General features: G+C 39.2%; 1 protein-coding gene across 4 annotated transcripts in view; it reads left to right on the top strand.

Annotated features, from left to right (window-relative positions):
- The window catches only part of ZFYVE28 (zinc finger FYVE-type containing 28), a 146118-nt gene that overhangs the window by 910 nt on the left and 122147 nt on the right, over nucleotides 1-23061 (top strand). The window lies entirely within an intron of this gene.

The following is a 23061-nucleotide window of genomic DNA, read 5'->3' on the forward strand; positions in this document are numbered from 1 at the left end:
ATTATCAATGTTGGGTCTCAGTTTGTAAACCTTCCATGTACTCGGTTCTTTTGGCTGAATTATAGCTGGTGTGTTGCAGTGGGGAAAAAAAAAAAAGCAGAGGTGATACTGCAAAATAAAAGTTCAAATTATGCTGGCATTATGGATATTACATGTAGTCCTAACTCTTGAGTACCACTGAAGAGCACGTAATTGTCAGCTATTACTGCTAATAACTGCAAGGGAAATAATATAGAAATTAGGTAACCAAAAATACAGTAATAAGTTATAGATAACTTTCGTTGGATTTTCTTATATCTTTTATACGGGGAAAAAACTAAGGGAAGAATAGTTAATGAACGAAAAGAAATACTGTTCATCTTAAATGCAGAGGAAATCTTTGTGAATATGGCCTTTTCACTGTTTTTTTAAAACTCGTTCAACGTCACATTGTTTTTCTTTCTAATAGAGATTTTATATTTTTATGATAAAACTTGTTTTTTAATATACTGTCCCTTTGTTGTAAGGTATGTGTTTGGCATTTAGGGTCTGTATCAAACAATGTACACTTAAAGTTCTGTGGGACTTCTCTGGGTTGAAGGAACTTTTCAAGCCTGTTGTGTGACACTGGGCCTCATAAACCAGGAGCACCTATTGCTGTTGGTTTGGAACCAGCACCACTGCTTTTTGTTGTGTATTTGTACCTTTGCCAACAGTTTTTCTTAGTTTCAGTAGCTTGCAACATCATTTTTGTTCTGGCATTCAGAATGGGATGCTGGCGAATTGTAAGAGCTTCAGAAAAAGTCATTTTTCCTGGTGTGCTGTTGAGTGGGTGTGGATCATGTCATTAAATACACAGAGGTTTGAATAGCACTTCTTTTATAGAGGGTGAGACAGAGGATTTCACATGTAGAGACTGTACCTTTCCTAGTTTATTGCTTGCTTTTCTACTTAAAGGAGTTTGCAAGAATTCCTACCCAAAAGATCAGTGGGTTCCAGGGTCTGTTTTGAATGTAATGCATTTTGAAGAGGACTTTGCAGAATATTTATTCTGGTTGAGGCTTTCAGGTCTCAGGATTTTTGTTGCTTGTAACCCTCTGTTAGGCACTGTGGGCTCCAGGTGCATTTTATCAGGTAGGTTTTGCTACTCCCAGTAATGGGGAATACTTCTTCCAAAGTATTCCAGATCCTAGAGCCATATAATAGGACTTCTCCATGGCAGCAGATTTTGGCACCACTGGATGTTTGGCCCAGAGCTTTGCTGGCTTTTCAGAGGTATTTCTGAAGGTGAGGGGTGGGATGGCATCAGAGTGCAGCAAATTCTTAGTACAGCCTGCTCAGAAACCTGAATATATGGTTTAGCTTAATCCTAGGGGAACTATTTCATAATTCATCCCTGAAAAAGCACAGCCCCAAAATATGTAAATTAATTCAGCTTAATCCTTTTAAATGGTGAAGACAAGGAAATGGAATAGAGCAGAGTGCATAACAAGGTGGATTCACAGAAGTCTTGGGGTAATCATTACTGCAAGATGCAGGACCTGCATCCAGGCAAGGATATTTACTTGGTAACTGCTGCCTCTGTTTGAACATACCAAGAATGGCAGAGAAAATGTGGGTGTAGGAAGTGGAAAGTCTTGACTAACGTTGGGAGCATGTCACGAGAGCAGCACGACTTCCCTGGACCCGTGTTCAGTCAGTGCTTTTCCTGCCCAGCTCTGTTCCTCAGCTATGCTGATCTGCCACATTCTAACAAAGCAGATCGAGTGCCCGTGGTGGAGGTGAGCAGAGAATGGAATAAATAGCAGTGACGTGATCTGTAGAGCTGCTGGGAGGCAGACTTTTTACTGATGTGTTGGAGACAGAGCAGAGACAAGATTTTGTTTCCAGCCTCCTGTGCCACGTTGATTGTTGTTTAATTTTTAAAGTGTTGTCTGTAATATGTGTTTTGCTTTTGGGGACTGTGGATTCAATGCCTTTTTAAGTGTTTGGAGGGAGGATGGTGTTTGCCTCTGAAGCTTTTGCTGAGGGGTGATTTGAAGCAGTAGTGTTCTTGAATTGCAGCACATCGGTGGAACAATTGTTACTCGATGTTTGACCTCCTCAGGACACTGCAGGCTTCCCAGGCACCACCACCTTCTGAGACAAAAGAATGATCCTGTCTAAATCAAGATATTTGTCTGTGTGCACAGATACATTAGAAATGTTCCCTGCCACTTCAGGGAATTTCTTATCTTGTACCTGCTGGAGCATTCCACAGGTGTCTGGCCAGAACCTGCTCCCAGCAGATCTGAGCCTCCAGCCAAAATACAGAACTGGGCTGGCTTTGCAGAGCTTTGAAATGCATTTGATGTCCAAAGAATTCAGAACAATTTCTGTGAATGCTGCTGCTTAAATCTGGAGACTAGCTTGAAAAATGCGTGGATAACTAGTTCACAGGGCTACCTGCTTTGAATTGAGCTCATGTTTATTGATATTTTGAAAGAGCTGTTTTGTGTATGATGGGGAGAAAAAAAGTCTGTGTCTAACCACAACTTGAATATGTTTTCTAATCTGTTTAACATAACAGACTGAAGCATCTTCAGTCTGTTTATTTTTCATATTTTTATTTTAAAAATATTGCTTATTTGGTGTTTATATGTCTGAGGTTTTTTTTGCTCCTAGTTTCTTTCACATAGTAAATGTGAACTTCAAGCAGTTAAGTAGAGAATTTCTTATGTTCCTGTAAGCGAGTCCAAATCTGTAGTTGCTGCTAGTAAAGCTACTGCTTTGAGAATGCCTGGCTCCAGTTAAAGGATGCTCACAAAATACGCACCAAGTCTGGAGGTTTTGTAGGTGTGGTTTTTAACACCCCCTCCTCTGAGACTGACCCAAGTGCAGCTGTGCCCTCAGTCCTGCTGTAAGTCAGAGGCTCTAACTCCCATGGGCATGTGAAGGTGGGTTCAGGAAATGGCCCCAACTTGTAGCTGGGAGTGAGCATTTGCTGTCAAGTGGATCCTCAGCACAGCTCTTCCACACCCTTCAGAGGCTGAGCATGTTCTCCCCCTGGAGTGCTTGAGATGCTGAGAACTGGAGTTGCTTTCTTCCTATGTGTTTGTTCTGAAATACCTTTCGTGGGCTTCTTAAATCTGATAATTGCTTTCTGCAGCTGGATTAGCAGCTACATCTTCAAGAGGTTCTTGCTGCCTGTTAATGTGTGTCTGCAGTGGTGCTCTGTGAGCAGAAATAGCATTTAGGGATAAGTGGAATGGCAGGTACTTGGAGGAGGCTTGTTTTTATGCCTATATGGAGTGCCTTTTTCTTACTGTTTTTAAGCTTTTTCTTAGCTATATTTCTATGAAAATGAGCCGTAGCTAGTAATAATTGTTGCTACTAATAGTTGTTAAAGGACTTGAAACAGCAGAAAGGTATGCTAATTAAAAAAAGGCTTAATAGATAGTAAAAGGGTATCTTGGAATAAGCAAGCAAGATGAAGAGAGTATGCCTAGTGAATCTAGAGCAATCACTTTAAGTAGAGAAGTGAGAGCCAGTGGCAAAACTCAAAAATAGCCAAATAACCTCTAGGAGATTCTATTACTTTGCACGAGGAGAACTGCTCAAAAAAAAAAAAAAAAAAAAGAAAGAAAAGAAGTACTAGAAATCCTAGGTGAATGTTGAACATCAAAAACTTCACAAGGAATAATCTTCCTCAGCAACCTTGTGAGGGTTACTTAGTGGCAGAGCTGACTCCAAAAAGTAAAAGATGGGAAGTACAATAGGAAATAGCTGATTTGTTTTCTTTAATGGTATGAAAAGAAACAAGTTTGCAGGATTTTTTGTAGGAAAAGATTGTAAGTAGAAAAAGGGATTTTAAATATGAATCAAAGTTCATTAGAAGAATGGAAGGTAGTAAAAAAGTACACAGTTAACTGTGCTTAACAAAATGCAAAAAGCATTTTTAAAATTGGGTCAGTCGAATGAGATGCAGCAGGAGAGAGAATTATTTTGAGCAGCATTTAAATGGATGGAAATGGTCAGAAATGAAAAAGGACAAAGCTGCTTTAATTGCCAAGCAACTATTGATACTAGTTTGGGGGAGTGAATAAAAAAGGAAGGATGATTTCCCAGTGATAGATGGAAAGCAGCTAGCATCTTATTTTAGCTATGATTTCCAAATCTTGAAAGTGACAGGTTTGCTGTTCACAGAAGAGAATTAGAGCAAGTTTATTCTTGGGAAAAATGTCTTTAAATGAGCGGTGAAAGAACAGGTAAAAGCTATTTATAACTTACTTTCATTTGACTGGTGCCATACAGTATTCAAAACCTTTGGGCACAGCAGTCTGTGAACAAAATTTATTTTTTAGTGTAATATATATATTAGCAACTAATGACTTTCAAGACAGAAGATTGAGGAGTTTTTCTTACTTGAGAAAACAGCTGTTACTGGGGTTTTTGAAAAGTCACTGTTTTAATGATCAGCTCTTTGATCTCACTTATCTGTGTAATTATTCTTGTTGCCCCTCTCTGATCAGAGTCTGCAGCTATTTAACTACATTAATCAGTGTTATTGATAACAATCCTGAGGAAGGCAACTTATAAATCATCATGCATTATTCAGAGTTTTGCATATTGAATTGCTTCATTTTAGAAGCACCATCTAGTGGTTTGAACACAAGTGTGGGAGCTTATAATTCTTTGCTGATGTATTGTAGCACTGCAGCTCAATCAAGACAATTACCTGCAGTGATATTGTTCCTTAGTCTTGGTTTACCTGTAGCTGAAAAAGGGAAGGAGGCCACTATTGCAATTGACTAAGAGAATTGCTTGTTTGTTTTTAATTACTCTGGTGTGAAATGTATTTGTACCTTGTGAAATGATTTTTTTGATGTGGATTGCTGTGAGCAGAATCAAAATGTATCAGATCCAGGGCCCATCTAGCCTGGTGTAATGTCTGGTGGTTATCTCTTTATCTGTCCTGCAGCAGATGCCCGGGGACAAAGAAGAGACAAATGGAAACTGCTGTTTCTTCTGGACTCTTTTAAAAATTTGGTAGTCTGCAGCACAGGAGTTTGTTGAGCTACAGATTGTGCTCTTATAATTCAACAGCTCATTAAGTTGTTTCTTTTAAATGACTAACAATTTTTCAATTCATTCATACTTCTGGTTTCCATGACTGCTGTCTTGTCAGTGCTTAAAGCTGAGTTTGATTCCAATGGAGAACGTTTCCTAAATGTTCTAAAGAAAGGAATAGTGGTGTTACCTAATGTGTCCCTTGTCCTGCAGACTCATCCTCTGGTGTTTCTCCAGGAAACCTGATTTGGATGTTTAGATTCTGTTGTTCTCCTCCCACAATGTGATGGTACTTAACAGAATTTACAAAAAAATTACTTCTTAGAAATCACAATGTATTTGTCCTAGGTTATTTTAGAGAAATGACAAAAAAACTCCCACTAAGAATATCTCAGCCCTGGACCCCAGTAGAACATTTTGTTACTGAACTAACTGAAAAATAAACAGTGCAAATGCTGTTAATGTGCTGCATTTAACTGCTTTAATAGTTATGATGATCTACTTTCCTGGCAGTTGTGCTGGCAACATTGACTTAAATTAATTCAGTAAAACTATTTTTAAATAATGGTGTTAAAAATAAATTAATTGAAGGCTGTGTATGTTTATTTGGCTCACATTTGAAGGCTGACCCACCTTCACAGTGCAATGTAAAAGAGCAAGTTTCTCCAGCTTGATTGTTATACTGGAGGATGATGCTAAATTTGAGTCTGTCTTACCTGTTCTCAGCTGAGTCTTTGTTTTCCTCTTGAACTTACTCAATATTCCAACCATTCATTGTATCTCAGATGACAAGCTGGGGTCACTGGTGTGATGGCCGTGTGCCCCTGCTTGCATTCAGCCTAAGCTGCTGCATTCCCTGCTAGCTGAGGCTCCTGAATCCTGCAGACTCGGGCTGCCCCCAAGTCAGCTCAAGCACACCCTGAGCCTGGCTCTGGTGGACAGCTCAGGGTCACAGGATATGGGTTTCCTTTGAGGCAGTGTCAGCTGCCTGCCTCTTGAGAACAGGTGAGTGACAGAAGTTGTAATGCGTTTTCTAGAAGTCTAGATTTAGGGTGGAGCAAAGAATGAGGGTTTTTTTGGGAGATAGAATGTTTGGACAGCTTAACTACAATGTATTCCTGGCTCAGTATGCCTTGCTGGAGTGACTGTAAGGCCTTGCTCTTATTTATTTGTTTTGATGACGAGGGTCAGACTTACAACATCCTGTTTGTCTGTCCTGCCCTGCAGCCTGTAGGGCTTTCCTGCTGTCACTCCAGTAGTCAGTGGCTTTTTTGCATTACTGTTTAGGCCTCTAGCCTGACAATTCCTCTTCACATTCCTCATCCCATAGATGGTGGTTCTTCCTCTGGTCCCTCTACACATTCACCACCCTCTCCTGCATTGCTGTTGCTGCTTTTGATACTGTTTAGGAATAAGATACCCTGACAAGCTGATAAACAGGAGCTGAGTTGTGCCTGCACTTTGCTTAGTCTTGGTAGGCCACAAGCTTGTTTTTCTTCTCTTGTAGGGTCTTTATTCATACTTGATGACCATTCAGAATGAATAATGTAAGAGTGGGCATCACAGCAGTACTGGGTGCATCATTCTGGGTGAATGAATGAAAGGGAAGCAACTGGGGGAAAAGAAACTGGAGGAGACAGGTGAAGAAGATGGGGTTAAAAAAAGACTTGGCATAGAAATGGAAGAAGAATAGTTTGAAATAGGAAAAAGGGGGGATGACTCTCCTGCTCTTTCAAAATGCCTGCTCTTTATTTTGAAATAGAACACAGGTTAATTTAAATCAGGGTGATGTTTATGCTGGAATGTGTTAATTCCTGTCATCAAGGGGCACTTTGATCTCTGAGAATCATAGGTGGCTGAACTAACTGGATGCTCAGGGTGTTCTGCATTTTTGGTTTGCATTCTTCCAATTCTCACCTTCCTTTGTAGCCTTTTAATGTAGGAAACATTTCCTGGCATTTTGAAGTTCATCAGATGTTCAAATCCACAGTTTTCTCAGGTTATTGTTTCCTACCAAGAAATGACCTGAGCTTGAAAGGAGTCTTGAATGTTTGTCTAGAATTGGCTTTTGGATCTTTGTCATCTAATAAACTTTTTTATGAATGGTGAGGGCTGTCATAGTAATATCTTTGTCTAATTCTCCTTCTATAAGCACCAATCTGCAGGCAGAAATTTTACCTTTCTGTGTTGGTCCAGTTGTTGAAGTCTGTGTGCTCTTAGCATACCAATGAGAACATACCAGCATTCTTCCTGTAAAACTTCCAAATCCTCTCAAAGCACTGTCTGCTTTTTACTTTATTTTCAAGATGCCTGTATAGAGAGTGGATGTCTGCATTGCTAGGTATTTAATGTTTATTTTCTAAGTATTTTTTGTAAAGCTGGACCAGGACATCTGGTCTAGTCAACTACATTACAAAAATGTCTTGATGGAGTTGATATCATTTTATGGTACAGGATGGATGGAAGCCCTTACAGAATAAGGAAGAGTTAGAATGATGTAAGGAACAGGCAAAAATGCACAGGGCCTTCAAATCTCATCTGGAACCTGTGATTTGTTTTGCTGTGTATTTTAAGGAATCTTGCAGGTCCTCACCAAGGTATAAGAGATGAAGTGGGAATGGCAGCTGGCTTTTTCTGTGTCCTTTGGTGATGAGTGGTGGTTACATGAGGTCCTGTAAAGACATTGTGGTGCCATGGGTGCTGATTGCAAGTGTACACACAGGCCTTGTTTGTGTGGCTGTAATTTTGATTGCAGTGATTTTTCTGTTTCTCTTTGATATGAATGTTCATGCTGGAGAGTTTGGCTGGATCTAAAGGTTTGTTCTCAAGACCATAGGTAGCACTGTTCTTTTGAGGAATGATCTTCTCTGCACTGCACAGCTATCTTACTTTTTTTGTAGAAAGTTGAGCATAAGGAAGTTATGTCATGATCAGCAGGAAATAATTGGAAGAGGCCTTATGTTAAATAGTGCTTATTGTGCACTGACAGGTGCTCATGGGTGTTAATTGTTAATTTGGCTAGTGTTTTCTTTGTATTGAAGTGGCTGAGAACTGATGTGTTCCTGTTGGAGAGTCTGGTTTCAGCTATTCTGGTGGTCTTCTGGAGTTGTTTTATGGGAGGGTATCTTTGGTAGTTTTATTGTATTTTAGTAATTGCTTTGTTATGGTTTTGTTGAAGAAACTGACTAAGTATATTTGAAGAGAATATTATATCCACAGAAAATATTCCATTTTCAGTAAGACTGTTTTTTATGGCTGGTTTTTGCTTTGCTTTGCTGTTATTTGGTTTTTAAATTTTTGCTGGTTTCTTTTTAATTTTCCCCCCTAGGCTATATCATACCCTTGTGTGCAAAAGTTTTGTTTACTGCTTGCAATGTTTCCTGTTTCCTTGACATTACTTCCACTTAGATTTTTTGGTGGGGTTTTGTGCATAATTGCAAACCTGCTGTAAATTTCTTTCCTCCTTGATTTCAGTCAGGATACTTGACAAATACTAGACCTGATAGTAGTGGTGGCAGTAGGAAGACAGAGACTGAAGTAGAAAGCAGTAGGCTTTTTTCCCTTCACTTCTCTCACTAGAAGAGACAAGGAAGCAAGGCTTCTTATTGGGCATTTAGGCATTTATCTTTATTTTAGAGTCTGGATTCTGTTGACAAATTTTTTTTGTCCAGTGATTTTTAAAGTTGTATTTTCTCAATTAATTTGCCACACTACTTCCTTTGACAATTAGTTTATTTCAGGAAGCATTAGTCTTAGGTTGTAACTGTTTTTCAGTTTATTTCTTTTCCTATTGAAATTTGAGAGCTACTATTTGGCAGTTTCATAGTAGACAGTCCTGTGTATAATTGAGGCAATAGACCAGTAAGTTAATGTTAAAGTAACTCTTACTTCTGAATTTTGAAGGATTTTTGGATATGAAACTGGGATGCATTTTTTTTTCCGAAAATGAATGAATCTTTATAAAGACTACATCCTTTCCTGTGTGAAAACATTAAACCCATGTTTTGCTCTGCAATAGAAATGTGTTAATTTCTCAGTGTAATATATGTATATCTGTCTTCATGGATATATAATCTACTGTTCTGATGTTAACAAAGTAGTGTTAGTGAATTGTAGGTGCCTCATTGTGTTTATTTCTGTGTGAAACAAAGAGGTTGTCTATTATATAATATCTGACTTGTTCAGTGCATTTGATCAGCTTGATTTGCTTTTTGATTAATTTAGAAAAGTAATGTGTCTGGCAGAAATGCGTACTTTGTGAGAAATCATATGCTATGTAAGACAATAATTCATGAGTAATCCTGAAGAGTTAAGAGGTGACAACCTTTCTCCTGGGAACATTAGCTTTACTGTAGGAAAGAGATGCACAATTTTTGCTTAAGCCCAGAGTCATTTGTCATCAGTCAGGTCAAGCAGTGAAATGTTGTGAGGTTGGTTCCAGCTCTTTTTACAGTCAATTCTCAGTCTGTATGTATCCACATGTGCCTGCATGTTGTGTGTGGTCCAAAACTTGGGTATCATCTGTGCATCTTTCAAATACAAATAGTCATGCTTCCTGTCTCTGAAATGGGGACTGAGGCATGAAGGTGAGCAGGGGTTATTTGGTGCCCTAAATGTAGGTCAATAGCCAAACTAGCCAGAAAAGCTTAATTTGGGGGTTTCTCAGCCATTTTATTCCTTATTTGCCACTTCTTTCTCTCCAGTGCTTTTTATGAGATGATTTTTCCTTTTAGGTTACCCTGCAATATCGTTTTACAGCTGAAGCAATAGAGCAGATTGTCTGTACTTTGCTATTCAAAGATTGGAGTGCAACTTACTGTTGCCATATGTTTAGATTCAGTGTCCAGCTCCTCCTTACAAATGAGAACATATGGGAGATAGGTAATGGTGATTTTCAACTGTTAATTAGTCATGGTTAAAGTGATGCCTCACTAGCCATCCCTCCAGTTAGTTCTGTCTTTCTCATCTCCCCCTCGTGGTAGCATCTCTGGTGTATATGGAATTGCAAAACTTCTGAGGGGGAAAAAAAAGGGTTTCCTTCCACTAAAATGCTTCTGTAATTTGGAGGGTGGGGCCTCAAATGAGGTGGGGCCTTTTACTTCCAGATTTTATTTTTTGTTTGCTCTTTGTGAAATCAAGTTACTGATGCAATTCTGCATAGTAAAACAGGAATTAGATGCTAAGTGCTGGTACCTGTGCTGTAAACAGGCTTTACAGTGTTGGATAAAAGTTTTATAAGTAATGACTAATCTTAACCTTTGAACCTGTTCTTGCAAACTCATGGTAGGATGTGGATTTTAGTTACTCAGTCTGGTTACTTGAACCCTGTTATTACACACTGTTTATTACTCCCTCCTTTTACTGCTTATTAGGTAACTTTTCTATTGTGTGACTGAAATCTTCTGTAAATAAGATATGATCAAATGTATTAGTGCAAAGAGAGACATTTGCCTGTCTCCAGTGTCCAGGATACCTGACACTCATCAAGAAGTTTTGTGCACTCCCCTTGTGAATTTTAAGTCAACCAGGACAGTAAAGAAAGTGCAGAAATGCTGCTGGTGCTCAGCTGGTTTTTCAGCTTGCAGCCATGTGCTCCTGTCTTACTTCCCTGATGTTGGTGTTGGAAATTGTGTAGCTGTGTCTTGCATTGGATCATCTTTCTAGCACAGGAAACTTCCTTTTATAATATATAGTTTTACAGGCTCAGTTATCAGCTTAACTGGGGAGAGGGGGCAGCATGAACTCCTCCTTTGGTGGCAGGATGGTCTTTATATTCCCTTGTACCTGCTGTGGAGTTGCACCTTCAGTGTCTTTAGGGCTTCTGTTTTATGTTCTACTCATAGTATAAATACTGGTAAAATGAAATCCCAACGCAAATTGTGCCAATTGTATTGTTCTGTGTTTTGTATGGATGGTGTTCATTTCTGTTACACAGGGGCCGCTCTGAAACCCAGGTGAAGTCATGTGGGACTGAGAGTTGGGCTTCTGATTCAATTCCTTAGCATAAAGTAGGCTCACCCAAAGTTATTTTTAGGTGACGTTAAGGTGCAGACCTTGTATAAAATGTTAATGCAAGTAATCTTGTTGCAAGATGTTAGAGGCACAGGTAGCACGTGTTGGAAGCAAACCTCTGCAGGAGTAGTAGGGCAAGGCAGTGATATTTATGCAAAGGACAAGGTTTCCATTATTGAACTGCATGGTGCTTTGAGCTAGTTGTTTTTACCAAAAGGATCTGTGAAGGTGTGTGGTGCATGCTTTACTGTGAGTTTGGCATATCTGTTCTCTGTTTCAAATTCCATATGTGAATTATCAAACCTTAAACTTGTTAATTTTGGGCTTGGAACTAGTAGAGTAAAAGATTGGCTAATTACACTATTTAAACATTAAAAAAAGTTAAATACTTTAAAAGCATTTCCTCTATTTAATTTTCATCAGCTGGCTCAGAATTAATATATTGAAATGACAGTATTGTCAGATACTGTAATATTTTTCACTGTGTGCTTACTGTAATGAGATTTAGAAAACTGTAAGAAAGAGGAGAATACAAATCCTTGTTAATTTTAACCAAAAGTAGTTTTTTTCCTCTTTTGCCTTTGTACTTTGTATTTTGCAAGCTACCAAATAAAACTTCTGCACAGCTAAATAAAAAAGTAACATCTGGGATACACAAGTAGAGGTACTCTTACTTTGTAGATTCCTGCTCCCATCTCTCCAGTAAAGCAAGGAGTACCTGCACAAGTCACTGCATTCTGCACTGAGTGGCACTGCACTGCTTTATAGTGGCACTCAGTGGTCACAAAAAGAGCTGAAAGTTTTGCTCTTCTGGAGGAGCAACTCTTAAAGCAGCAGCAGCTGCTTGTGGGGACGTTATTTGCTCGAGCAACTTAAAAGCAATATGGAGAATGATATTCCATAAAGCGTTTGCATATCTGTGTGCCTGCTTTCCCTGCTCCCCAGTCCATGAGATCCATGTGGAGCAATTAGATGCAGGAAAAAGGCAATGTGCTGGAGAAGGGCTGCATTCCTGATGCTATTTCCACTGATAACACCTTATGTTGGTGTGGGGAGGAGAATTTCTTTTGTGATTCTTGTCACTTTTCTCTCTGGATAAAGCAAGGTGTTAAGGGAAGTCTGTTCTTAACCAGCCTTCAGAATTATTTCCAAATCCTAATTGTTTCAGTGAGGGATTTGCTGAGGAATATGGGATTGAATAGAAACTGTCTATTAAGCAGTGTTGGAGCACCCTCTGCAGCCTCATAATAATATTTAAATGAGCTTTGTACATTTCTGGTGATGGATTAATGGAATGAATATTCAAAAAGAAAAATTAAGTATCTGGGTGCTTTATGCTGCTCTCTAGGCCCATCAAAGTATGATAGTAGGTCTGTAGGGAAAAGAATTAATTAGCATGTTGTAGACCTTTTGTGGCTGTTATCCTACTGCACCTCTCCTGAAAAGAAAACTCTCAGCAGTTGCTGTAGGTTCATTGAAGTTCAGACTGAAAAGTAAAATGTCCAGTGGGAATGGTGTGAGAATTAGATCTGTGTGACAGGCAAGTTATAATGCTATTTAACAAACTGAGGAGAAAAGCTGAAGAAGTATTGCCTTTTGAACTGCCAGTTTGCTGGCTCGTGATCTCAGGTTTCGGGATTAGGTGACCTTTGAGTCATGTCACAGCTCCACGTTCAGCAACAGGCTAATTGCTGGTGTCATGCTGGGGTATTGCTTCAGGCCTGTTGGGAAAGAAGTGACCAAATGTGTTTCCAATGCTGTGGCCTTTTTGCAAATGTTTGGGTTTCCTCTAATTTGCTGACCCTCCTTGGTGTGAGCTGCTGTGATTTGCACAAGAGTGTGGTAAGGTTTGAGACTACACAGCTGATCCATGAGCATGGGAGTTGTTTTTGTAGGTGAATGCTCTTCCTAATGTACAACAGGAATTTAATTCTTGCCTTTTTTTACTAAATCAGTCATAGTATTTATACCAGAATCATGTCAAGCATTCTTTGTGTTCCTTCAATATGTTTGAAGGATTCATTCAGGATATTGTCATGATAACTAATGAAGCATATAGGAATTCATTGTCTATGAAGAATTGCCTGGTTTTGGGTGATACTGTCATAGCTTTTTGCACATGATAGATGATTTGTAGCTATGATAATCACAGAACTGGGCAGAGGGTGACATTGGAACAGACCTGTTAAAATTGTCTAGTCCATGCCCCTTGGCTTTTCAGGACCAGCTCTAGTCAGGCTTCAAATGCCTCTAAAGATGGAGACTCCACAACCTCTCTGAGCAGCCCTGTGACAATGCTCAGTCACCTTTCGAGTAAAAATAAATTTCCTGATGTTTGGATGAAATTTCTCATATTTCAGTTTGTATCTACTGCCTCTTGCTCTCACTAGGTATCACCACAAGTCTCTGAGTATTCTTACCATCCTCCCATCTGATATTTATATACATGGATATGATCCACTCTGAGCTGATCTCCAGGCTGATCTGTTCTACTTCTGTCCTAGCATGACAGATGTTTCTAGGCCAAAATCATCATCCTCAGAGAAACTCCCTCTGGTATGTCCATGCTGTCCCTTTACTAGCAGGTCCAGAGCTGGACCCAGCCCTCCAGATGCCTCCCTAGTCCTGACTGGAAGGCAGATTTACTTCCCTCTCCTTGCCAGCACTGCTCAGGATGCACTGTTGTTCCTGGGGTGCAAGGCCCTGTTGCTGACCTATTCTTCATTGGTAAAAATGGTTTTCACCATCTCTCTGGACAACCTATTGCTCTGCATTTGTAAGTGGCTCCCTTCCAACTCCCAGGGCCAATCTAAAGCAGCCTGGCAGCACTGTGACCAATTCTGGCCCCTTTCCCCCTGCTCCTCCAACTTTGGTGTTTGTTGGAGCCCTTGTGAGCTCAGCCTGGAAGGAGGCAGTTTGGACAAGTGTAAGGAGAACTGAACACTTTCCCACTCCTCTTTTTGCCCCTTGGAAAGCCTCTCTCCCCACATTTGCTGATTAAATCACTTTGACAGTGAAGGGCCAGATGAGCTGTTCTCATCCAAGAGCTGCCAGCCAGGTGTGCAGGGCTGGGGATGGAGGATTGAGAGAAGTGGGATTACTCTTGGCGACAGCAACTACATAAAGTTCGTCTGTGAAATTGAATCTTTTGTAATATTGGGGAAATGAACATTTCCAAACCTGTGGATTCGTGAACTTCTTACATTCTTCCATATTGAATGAGATTGCCTTAGGTCAAAAGCAGAACATGAGCAAAGACCTGAGAGAGAACCTAAGTACACATGATGTGACTGAAGGTATTGAATGAGGCTATGAGGTTAATATATTTTTTTTATTTTTTAAAAAGTCAGAGAATAAAAAGGCAGATTTTTTTTTCCAATCCTTTTTTCAGGAAGGACAGATTTTGACAGTTAACTTTTTGTGTTCAATGACTGATACTTATTTATTGAACCATACACCTTGAAAAAGGGTTTGTTCTGTTTCATTCTAAGTCTTCTTGGCAGGTTTATGTGTGGGTGCATAGTGTGGGGGGATTTTTTATGATGGGCATAAGTAATCTTCAGTTTTGGTGGGGGAAATTAATCTGGGAAAATTACTTTTTTACACAGAAGCTTTGACTCTGGATACTTGGAATATAGCTACATTTGCTGATTTAGGTTTTGTTCTGCTTTGGCTTCTAAAATGCTATTTTGAAGCATCCTGGAAGGTTTTCTTTTCATGAGAGGTTGGATAGGCTTTAGGCTATTTTTAGAGAAGTCTCTGAAGAAGGTTTTCTCTGAAGAGACAGTTATAGCTTCCTCTCTATAATGAAACTAACCCAAATCCAGAGTGGAGCTGTTTATTCTTATACATTATTGTGGTGGAGGTTTCCAGAAGGTACCTGTGAGTTGATGAAAGAAAGAAGTAATTGAGTAATTTTGCAGGTTCCATTGGAGATGGTGGCGCACGAGGAGAGCCAGGGCTGCTGCTGCTCTGCCAGTGTCCTGTTCCGTGTCTGTGCTGCTGTCACTGAGCACACCTTGAGCAGCCTCATCTTCCAAAGCCATAAAGCTTTAAAATAAAGCTGCATTGGCTTTTTCTGCCTTCTCCATTTGCAGACAGAGTACTTGCAGTTATGTGGGCTCCCAAGAGTTGCAGGGAGGGAGGAGCACTCCTCTGTTTTCCAAGGCAAGAGGTTCTGCCAAGCTATTGAAAGGCTAACTTTAGCCTGGTGAGGCTTCTCTGCTTCCCACATGGAGGAAGTGAAAGACACTTCTGCTGAGACAGTCTGGAGCATCTGTAGCTACATTTTAGTGTGACTTTTCTCCTAGAAGAGCTTGCCTCTTATGCTTTCTGCTGACTGCTAAGCAGGGCAAGTCACATCCCTGCAAGTCTTGCTCCTCTTGGAATTCCTAAAGTGAGCTGGCAAATCTGCTTTCAGCAGTTGAAGTAGTAGTGTTTTCACTGGAAGAGGTACTTTTGTGCTTTGCCCTCCCCCAGAAAAATAACTCAGCTTGTAGAGATGGCAGAGAATGGAAATGTCTTAGCTATCAGTTAAGAGTATGTATAGGCTATTTTGGATTCCTCCAGTTTCTGACCTTTCCTGAAGTCCCATTCTTCTGAAAAAAAAATGAAGTAAGCCTGAAACTAGAGAATGTTCACAGTAATGATCATGTTGTTTTAGTCTGTTTTTCTCTTCTGACTTTGTCCTTTTATCTTGTGAGAAGAACATCAGGTATCCTGAATTGTTGTTTTAAAGGTATAATAGCTTCCAAGAATAAAAATATTTGCTTGATTTGTTTTTACTAATATTCACAAAAACTTGGTTTGAGTGCTTTCATACAGTTTTTAAATAATGGTATTCTTGTTGGTGCCAGAATGCTTTTAATGGCAGTGACTGCCTCAAGGTGAAATCCAGTTACTGTTTCAGAAAATTCACACTTTGGCTGATTTTTTTTTGTTTAGGGACTAGAAAATATTGCATCTATTTTAAGGTAACTTTTTTGTTTAGTTAGGATGGCTGAAAGAAAATATTTTTCCAGGATTACAATATTGTATTTTAATGTTATATTTTAAAGTACTGTATTTTATGATTTTAATAATATTTAACTGTAGAATTAAATGACAAGTTGTATTCTATTAGTAGGTATAATTTTCTTGTTAATTTTGCCATGTCTGCAAAGAAAATTTGAGAAAGGATCGTGATCTTTGTTTTATGGCTTTAAGCATTTTTTTTCCTCACCTGAACTACAGAATTACAGGATGGCTGAGGTCAAACCAGAGACCAGCCCTGCTGCTCAAACAGGCTCATGCAGAGCCAGTTGCCCAGGATCATCTCCAGATGGCTTTTGAGTGTCTCCAAAGATGGAGATTGCACCATGTCTCTGGGCAAGCTGTGCCAGTCACCCTCACAGTAAAAAAGTGTTCCCAGATGTTTTAGTTTGTGCCCATTGCCTCTGGTCCTGACACTGGGAGCCTCTGGAAAAGCTTGGCTCCATCCTTTGTGCCCCCTCTCTTTACATACAGATGTTGATGAGACCTTGTTCTCCTCTTCAGGATGAGCAGTCCCAGCTCTCTGACTTTTCTCATAGGAGTGGTGCTCCAGTCCCTTCATCATCTTAAATTGAATTAAAAATGTTTGTGACAGATTCCTCTTACTAGCAGAACTAGCCAAAATAGCTTTTTTGAGAAGGATAGTCAGGGTTGTCAGGCCACATTTATCATATTCTTGTTTGTCATCCCCCAGCAGAGGAAAGGGATTGCTTGGGTAGGGCTTATATTATAGCATGAATATTGAGTTGCTGAGGGTTAAAAGAGTTACCAGGATTTTGTTGGGCATCTCCTGGGCTTTCTTGTGCTCAATATCTTGATTTCCATTGCCTGTGGTGGTTTGGGTAAGGGTAGCAAGGTTGTGCTGCACTGACCTTTTTGATTGTTGTCTAGGTAGATGAATGTCACATAAAAGGCACTTTTAGAAATGTCCAGGTCAAGACTCCTGCACAATTTAGATATTTTCCTAAAAACAGTGTGACCTGAAATTGTATTGATTTCAATTTTTTACGGTTCTTTGCATTCATGTATTTAATGTGTAAGCCTTGAGGGTAAAATAACCACCCTGGGGAATAATTCAGATTATGCAGAAAGGCTGGATTAGCCCCTCTTGTATCCTGCTGTCTCACTACTGAACATCACCAATGTTTGAGTTTCAACTGACATTTCTAGCAGCTTTTTCTAAAGAGTTGTTAAATTAGAGCAAAATATCTTGTGAGAATGGGACACTAAAATTGAGTTACAGCTTGAAGTAACAATATGGTAAAACAGAGCCCTCAGTTTGTCATATGAAAGATGCAGAAATTTGCCTCTTAGATAGGAATTAATCTGATTATAGAATAATCATCCTAAATTTCAATACTTCTGGGTGCTGCTTACTTCTGCTTTTCCCTTGAACAAATTTAGTAGAAATGTAGTTGTGTTTATACTTTTGCAATGTCTTTTATCCACCTTGTTCATGAGTTTAATTTTCTACTGATCTGCTTTAAAGCGATCAGATCAGCCCTTCTTAATCAGTTCAGTTTCTTGGGAGTCATGGCCTCTTCTTTTCTTCCAGCAAGACTAGATTTGCCCTAATTTAGCCCTAGATTAACCTTAAATTCTGCTAAAAAATTGAAAAAATATATATTTATTTAGAGTGATATCCTAGTCCTCTTGAAAGTGAAAGGGAGCTCTTGTCATTCTCTTCACTTGAAAGTAAAATTTCTTACCCAGCTTTTGGAAGGTACTTGGGCTAAGGCTTTGATGCTAGGCCTGCCTAGTTAATGTTTTACTTACTAAAAAAATAAAATAAAAAATTGTGTGATCTAACTGCCCTTCAACTGAGCTTTTGTAGCTTTTCTGTCCCTGTGGTGTCCCTCATGAAGCTCATAGATGATTTGGTGCAGCCAGTTGAAGTATTTTGCAATTTATCTATTCCATAGCATCAGGCAGAGTTGCTGTGGTGTGCAGGAACTGATTCTTCAGACCATGGCAGTGAGATCCTACAGCTTCAGTTATTCTCAAAGGTGTTTTCTAATAATGGCACGTGTAAATCCCCACAGGTAATTAGTAATTATAAATTAGATTCAGTAATTAATTCTTAAAATCACTTAATACGAAAACTGAATGCACATCTTTAGTGGAGGTGACTCTGTGTGTTGACAACTGAATGTGAAATATGTCTGAGCTAGTTCAGCAAGTAACAATACTTTTAATCAAGTATTCTTGTTTTTTTGTGCACATTTCTTGTGCAGTTTGAGCTGAGAAGCACTGTTGCCCATCACCAATTGTCTGAATAAATTTCACTATAAAGAAACTCTTATTACTTGTAAAACTGAAACATTTGAATGTCTAACAACCATTTGCTTACATAATTTGCATGTTCTCTTTGTTGACATATAAATTGCAAAAGTGCTTTCTAGTTGCAACATGTCAGCTTTAATGTGGATTTTTACTTGTTAGTTTTATTGAAAGTAATTATACATCTTCAGACATGCACTCATGCAAGGAAACTAGGAAACTTTTACAAACAGCTGAGAATGTAAGCTTGAATCACTTTTTTCCAGTCTTACAATTTAGCATTTTAAGTGCACATTTTAGGAGGCTTTAGGGATGTGTTTTAAAACAAATCTGATGCTGCAGGTAGAAAGAAACCTGAAAGTCTCATTTGTATTTTAATAGCACAAGTGTCTTATTAGGCATTATAAAGCAACACAGTGTTTTAAAATAATAACCTCACTGAAAATCAGTCAGACATGTTGGGGGTTGGTTGGTTGGTTTTTTTTTTATTTGTTTTATTATATTTGAAGTGTTTCCAGCAACTGGATAAGTGAATCTTTGCTTGAAATTGTTTTTGCTTGTGGTTGCTACATGTAGCAAAGATTGCAGGGAATTGGGTTCAAGTTTCTTCAGTTTCCTTTGAAACTTTAACAGGTTTGTTATATTTCTTGTTATACATTTTAATACTATTCATTTCTAGGTAAACAGATTATTAATGGGTAAGAACTGAATACACAGCATAATGTAGCAAATTTTAATCTGTGTACTGCCTTGCTTAAACAGTGTACAATAGAATTGGGTAATTTAAGGTTTGTATATGTATAAACTTCCTACGAAACTGATTTCTGCTAGTCTCTCCTGCAATTCTTCATTCTTAGCTGAGCAGCAGATGGAGATAAAGAGTACTCATAAATTGTCTTTTTTCCAGTTTCTTTTTCTGTCTGTTTCAATAAGCAGCACATACTGTTATAGCTGGCTAGCATCATGGTCTTGATGCATGGGCAGTGTTAAAGGCCACCTGTTGATAAGGTCAATTTATGGCAAATGTATATCTATGCTACTTTCTCATCTTGCCTATTAACTTTTGTAACTAAATTACAGAAACCAAAACATCAACACTCCACTGCCCTTAATCCTTTAGTTGCAATCCATTTTCTTTCTCACTGTTTTTCTTTGAAGAAATTAATTTGCAGTCTGAGTCTTCAAACCAAGATCTTCAAAGCTTCATTATAGGTCTGACTTGGCCTCCAGCCCAAAAGATTTTGCCACTACAGGTGGATATGCAAGATGTCAGGGACTGAAATTGCACCTTTTCTCATGTTTCAGTAACAGTATGCCTGGAATTTTCAAGCACACAGACACTGTGGAACTTGGAGCAAATGTGATGATAGGTGATAATCTAGTGGAGGTGACTCAGTCACAGTGAGGTGCATCATGTCAAGTACATGGAGTGTGCAAAACCTTCTAATAATTGATTCTGTCCGCTGAATGACCATGATTTTTGCTGGAAAAATCACTCTCTTGTGTTGTTTAGACAGAACATCTACTGTTGAAATATGCACTGTTTTGTGCTACTTACTGAACTTGCTGTTGGTACCTATGTGGGGGCAATCTACCTGAAAACTACTGAAACAGCACAGCTTTTCTGCACTAAATGTGACTGTTGGAGCCACCATGTAGGTTTACAACAGGTATTTGTGGATTGAAAGGATTTGTAGCTTTTTTTTAAAGGTGGATTATGTTCTTCAACATCAAATCTTCTATTCTCTTTTTTTTTCTTTAATAAACAAGTAAGGCTGGTGTTGTGGCAGGGTTTAAAACTACTGAATTTTTACACACGTCCAGAAGCCAGAAGTTCTTGAACACTGGTGTTTGGTTTTATAATGGATTTTACTTGGTGTAAGCAAGCCACTTAAAATCACTAGCTAGTGTATGGGGGTGGTGATCAGGCACTTTGGAAGGTAGCTTCTTAAAACCTCAACCAGAGTGAGTTGTTTGGATTTACCTTCTAAAAAAATCTCTCATCAATGTAACCCCAGAAGTTATGATCTACCTTTCCAAAATAGGTACTAGTGAATAGAGGGAAATCCTCCCTCTGAGTAAAACTGATATCAGCATTTTTCATAGAACAGGTCTCAACAGAAAAAAGTAAGTATGAGCTTTGTTGTGGTGTGTGAGCACATTTTGATTTTTCTTTATGCTTTTTGACTTTATTCTTTTTGGTATTCTCTGTCATTTGTGGACAGCACTAGTGCTCACTTTCAGCTGTCATCAGTGGCACACTGCAATAATGTGACTGAATGATTAGACCCCAAGCATTGCAGGAAGACACCATCCTTCATTTGCAGTAACTGTTACCTGCCATTTTCATTGTGAAAGAGAAGAGAATCTTGTGAAGAGAATCTTTAGCTTTGTTCAGCAGTGGCTTTAGAACTTGGTTTGGGTTTGTGGCACAGTTTTGGTACCAGGGGGGCTACAGGGCTGTTTTCTATGAGAAGCTGCCAGAAGCTTGGCAGAACCAATGCCAGCTAGCATTCAGTGAGAATTTAAATATATACCTAAAAAATTATTAATTAAATTATAGCATAGCATGCTTCTGCAGGGGGTTTTCTGATATGGTGTAACTTTTGCAGAAGTGTGGTAGTAGCAGATGTTCTCATGTGGAATTTTTAATCCATAATATGCTGTCTATGTGTAGTTCATTTAATCAGACCTGAAAAAGCCATGGATAGAAGTAGCAGGTTCTGATGGAGGACAGAGCGAGGTCTGCCCCTGGCAGAGCTTGTCCCTGGTTCTTTGGCAGATACTGTTACAGCTCTGTTAGTTAGCAGCCTCTCAGTTTTCTGCTTGTGCACTGAGTTCAGGGCTGTGCATACAGGTCATTTTAGGGGAGCAGAGGTGACATTGCTGCATTGCTGTGCTGCCATGAGGAGTGCCTGTGTGGCTGAGAGCAGCCAGAGCTGGCTCACAGCATCCCAGCCTTGCTTTACCCATGTCCCAGTGGAAGGGACTGAGCTCTTGTGTCAGCAAGTTCCAGTTTAGCATGTTTTATTGGCTGATTGCTCAGGATAGTGGCATGAGCTGGGCTTTATGCTGTGTGGAAAAGTCTTGGAGGATTTTTTCAGACATGTTAAGAATTTCTGTTCCTAAGGCAGTTTGGGGTCCTAAGCTATTCACATCTGTTTAATCTTCTTGTATTTTTATTTTCCCTGCACCTTGCATCTCTCTAGTGATGTTGCAATTGCACTGTGCTGGAACTGAAGTGGCAGAGCAAAAAGAGGAGGCTGAGGTTTGGGGAAGGAACCAAGCAAGAAAAGAGTGAGCAAGAATGTTCCTTAACCTGTTACTGATTTTGAAATTATAAATTTGCATTAGAGGAGCATGTTAAGTATCTCAGCTGGATTCCATCTGTACTCTAGTTATAATAAGAGACTGTGTGCTTAAGTCTTAGTTAAAAGAAACAAAAAACCCAACCAAAACCCTATTCTATGGCTAGAAATGTGGGGAGTTCTTTTTAAAATTTCCTGCAGTCAACAAGTTTTTGAATACTACATTGCTGCCATTCACAGCAAATTTTCTATATATATTCATAGCTTGTTATTTTTGATGGAATTACTTTTGCAGAGCTGATGGTGTGCTTTATTCACAAGGTGCTAATACTGTCAGACCTCAGCTCTGATCTGTGTTAGTTCTTGCTGTTGTGGCTAAATTGCAATAGAAACTTGGATATCAAAAACTATTACTTGACCAAAAAGCCATGTTTTCACGTTATGCTTGTGAATTAAAAATATAACTATTGGTGATAACGTACAATGCTGTATTTCATCACAAAGCATTGCATTCTTGGAAAAGCAGTCTTTTCCATAGCCAAAAATTTCACATGGCATTCATGATGGCCTTACCAGAAATCATGTGGAAACAGCTGAGAAATGTAATTGCTTCCTTTCAAAGCAGACTAAGTAGAAACAAGAATAAAGCTGCATTTACAGTGTAAAGCACCATCAGTATTTATCTGAGATAATCTAAGGTACATTGATAACATTTTTAGCTTTTGCTTTAGTGATAAAAAGCAAGACCTTTCTAGATTGGGATCTTGGGAATCATGAGAGGAATAGTGACCTTCCACCAACTGGAAATATTCCTCTTAAAGAAGGAAAATGATGAAAATGTGGTGGAACATCTATTTGATGGGGTGGTTCTACTGCTGTGAAAATGATTCCTGGGGGTGAATAAATTCAGATAGTTCTAAGCACCTCATTAGTTCGGGGTCATTGCTTGTAGAGATGTTCTTTGTGGGTACTGGCCTCTCTCGTGGCAAAAGACAGCAAAGATAGTTCCCTGGGAAATTCCTTTGGTGTTTGTTCCAGTGGAGCAGTATCTGTCCTGCTGCATCACCCAATTCTGAGGATTTGGGGTGGTCCCTGGCATTGTGCTCTTCCCACTGGCAGGGCTGTTTCAGTTCATCTGGGCATCCTTTCACTTTGTTGTTCAGAAATAACCCAAATTATTGCCTTTCTCTTATGACTTCCTTGGGTGTATTTGCTTGTATACTTACATGTGCATCTATCTGGGTGTGCACATTTAGCTATACTCATATGTTGACTTTATAATTAGAGTTTTGTAATAATAAAGTGGTACTTAGGAGTTGCAGTGCATGCTTGTGGTGGACTATTACTTGGGAGATTTTTCCACACCTACTGGGCTATTGCAGCAATGGCTTCTCATTGCTGG

The sequence above is a fragment of the Melospiza georgiana genome, chromosome 5 (assembly GCF_028018845.1).
Source record: "Melospiza georgiana isolate bMelGeo1 chromosome 5, bMelGeo1.pri, whole genome shotgun sequence".
NCBI classification, from domain to species: Eukaryota; Metazoa; Chordata; class Aves; order Passeriformes; family Passerellidae; genus Melospiza; species Melospiza georgiana.